At 40.2% G+C, this 2,699-nt stretch overlaps 1 pseudogene; it reads right to left on the bottom strand.

The window, feature by feature from the left end:
• Window positions 1-355: 355 nt before the first annotated feature.
• Window positions 356-1,257, bottom strand: LOC102844281 (annotated as a pseudogene).
• Window positions 1,258-2,699: the final 1,442 nt, after the last annotated feature.

The raw sequence follows: 2,699 nt of genomic DNA on the forward strand, positions 1-2,699 counted from the left end.
TCTTTAAAAATTAATGATGATCAGTCTTTGTAGTTCCCAGTAATAAGTCCTTTCTCATTCTTTCACATGTGTAAATTATATTAAGCAATATGCAGGAGTAGTAAGACCCTGTAGTTCTTAAACAATACTACCAAATAACCATATAAATCCCAAAGGCAGCAAAAGTCAACAATCTTTATAGTGCACTTTCACCTCATTGAGGTGGAAGCTGTTCCTTTTGGATATTTTTCCATTTCAATCACTTCAATGTAAAGCACACAGGTTCATTAGTGGTTTCATTATGTGACTTTTCAAAATTAAATTAAAAATGGCTCTTATTTCGTCCATATTTCAGAGATGAAGATGTTTCATGTAACTAAGTACACATTAGTAGATAAAATTTCTCAATACAATTGTTATCAGTGTATCCTGGAACTAAAGTAAGATCGTTTTCCTTTTCCCACAATCCACTTAATTGCTGTTTTAAATTCTGAATATTTCATAATTTAGAACTTCTGTTTAGGATGATAGGTTTTACCGCCATATGTTTATGACTACTCAAAGACAGTTTAAACCAACTGTTACATATTCTTCAAATTTGCTTTTAAGTAGTGACCTTATTAGAGGCAACAAGTCTGCACAACAGCCAAGTGAGATATACCCTTTTTCTTCCTGTAAACTATTTGTAAGTGCAGGAAGGCTATCCACCAGAACACCAAGATCTTCTAAACTCATAGGCTACAAGTTCATGTACATTTTTCTTCCTGCAGAATGGTAAAGCTACATTCAACTTCAAATCTCTACGGAACAAAATCTGTGCCATTGTTTCATGGTCCCGAGAAACCTTGGAGGGAAGCCACTGTATTCTGATGATGAGCTTTCTGTCTGTGATGAACTAGAGTCATTGGAGTTAATCAAATATGTTCAACTATCATGGCATAATTTTTCAGCCAGGCGGCCTGCAAAGCCAGTTCATTTTCTTTATGTACCATGACACAGATCTCAAGTCTAGGGGACTGTTTTTTTCTGTAACAAGGATTTGGAAAAGGGTACTGGACTTCCTTTCTGCAAAAGAACTTCTTACATAGTTTTTCAGGGCTCTACACACTTTGCCCAGCTGTTTTATTTATGTAAGCAGAAAAATGTTTTGGAGATTTCTTAGTCTCCTTCATGTTCTTATTAGTAAAATGAAAGCTCTTTTTTCTAGGAAGATCAAAGGAATGATCCTCAATATTTTCCAAAATTTCTTTTTTTAACATTGTGGGTTTCAGGTGTCATACTATCTTAAATACTGGAGCCCCAGAATACTTGATTGTGCTTATGCAAAATCTATACTTGGACTAGGAGGTAGTCATCAGAACAGAGCCTGGAAACACTGCATGGTTCAAAATTGGAAAGGGTGTATACCAAGTATGTGTCCTATCTCCATACCTTTTCAACCTATAAGCAGAACAGATTATCTGGGAGGCTGGGCTCTATGAGGAGAAATATGGCATCAGGATTGATGGAAGATCTATTATCAATCTGCATTATGCAGATGATACAACCCTGCTTGCTGAAACTGAGAAGGACCTGAAGCACTTGCTGCAGAAGGTCAAGGACTGCAGCCTTCAATTTAGATTGAGACTCAATGTCAAGAAGACAAAGATTCTCACCATAGGACCAATTGGCAGCATAAGGATGAATGTGATGAAGAGACTGAGATTGTTCACAGCTTTAGTTTGCTTGGCTCCACAGTCAACACTCTTGGCACCAGCAGCCAGGAAGTTAAAAGACATATTGCCATGGGAAAGTCTGCTGTTAGGGACCTTTCCAAAGTGCTGAAGAGCAATGGTGTAATTCCTGAGACTAAGGTGTGCCTGATACAGGCTATGGTCTTTGCAATCACTTGTAATGCATCAGAGAGTTGGACAATGACACGGGAGGATAGAAGGAGAATTGATGCCTTTGAGCTATGGTGCTGGATAAGAGTACTGAATATACCATGGACTGGTAGGAGAACAAACAAGTTTGTCCCGTAGAGGGGGAAGACAGGTTGCTCCTTGAAGGCAAGGATTCTGAGGCTTCGTCTAACATACTTTGGACATGTTGCAAGGAGCAATCAGTCCTTGGAGAGGGACATCATACTTGGGAGGATGGAGAGACAGTGCAGGAGAGGAAGACCTTCTTGATTCAGTGACTGGGGTAATTGGGGTGGGTGTTTCAGAGAGAATGAGAATGGCACAGGACAGAGCAAGGTTTAGGGCTGTTGTACATAGGGTCGCTATAAGTCACAAGCAACTCGACGACACATAACAACAACAACATGGTACTGCAACGCTTCTGCTCAGCTCTGGTGCTTGAGGAGAAGCTTTAATCTGCCTCAAGTACTCCTTGGTTCTCAGTCAAGCCCACTCACACTGTTCAAACACTACAGCCTGGGTGGGCTGCCTAACTCCCTCAGCTAGTCCCTTATGGGTCCCATAAATGAACTATTGTATCATCTCTTACATTGAATTGATAGTAAGCTGTTATACTTGCTACCTTCAGAAAGCGAGCTCTGGTGGAATAGTGACAACAAAGTGTTCTGCAATTCCTAAGGCACATAGTTTGCACCTGGTGGCCAGGGCTGCACTGAGGGAGAAGAATGGGCATTCTCCTCCTTTGCAATTAACTGCCTCTGAAAAGTTGCTGGAGGGTAAGCTATGAGTTGGTTCATTCAACCTTCAGAAACAGACAAT

This window comes from Elephantulus edwardii, unplaced genomic scaffold (assembly GCF_000299155.1).
Source record: "Elephantulus edwardii isolate Elephantulus edwardi_28Jun2011 unplaced genomic scaffold, EleEdw1.0 scaffold00019, whole genome shotgun sequence".
Taxonomy (NCBI): Eukaryota; Metazoa; Chordata; class Mammalia; order Macroscelidea; family Macroscelididae; genus Elephantulus; species Elephantulus edwardii.